At 41.3% G+C, this 252-nt stretch overlaps 1 long non-coding RNA gene across 1 annotated transcript; it reads left to right on the top strand.

Annotated features, from left to right (window-relative positions):
* The first annotated feature begins 6 nt into the window (after positions 1 to 6).
* On the top strand, positions 7 to 252 carry LOC109132128. The gene is made up of 2 exons (XR_002037382.1): positions 7 to 105; positions 185 to 252. It is a non-coding gene; the product is annotated as an uncharacterized LOC109132128 (long non-coding RNA).

Genomic DNA, 252 nt, shown 5'->3' with positions numbered 1-252 from the left:
GACAAAGATGGTGCACAAAATCTTGTCCCCAATCTATGCCTGCCTTTGAACTGTGCCTTCTATTTTCCAGAAGCTATGAATGTTAATCCGCAGCGATATCTCCAGGTTAACAGACATAAAACAACACATTTTGAATTTTTTATATGTATGTTAGCAACAAAGCTTTTACCGACCCCTTCTGCAGGCACTCTTTCTAGCATGCCAGAACTCAGCGGAGGCATCACTTGGAAGGAAAAACGTAACTTTGGTGAA

Source organism: Camelina sativa, unplaced genomic scaffold, assembly GCF_000633955.1.
Source record: "Camelina sativa cultivar DH55 unplaced genomic scaffold, Cs unpScaffold24976, whole genome shotgun sequence".
NCBI classification, from domain to species: Eukaryota; Viridiplantae; Streptophyta; class Magnoliopsida; order Brassicales; family Brassicaceae; genus Camelina; species Camelina sativa.
The sequence above is the reverse complement of the archived record's forward strand: the minus strand, read 5'-3'. Positions and strand labels throughout refer to the sequence as shown.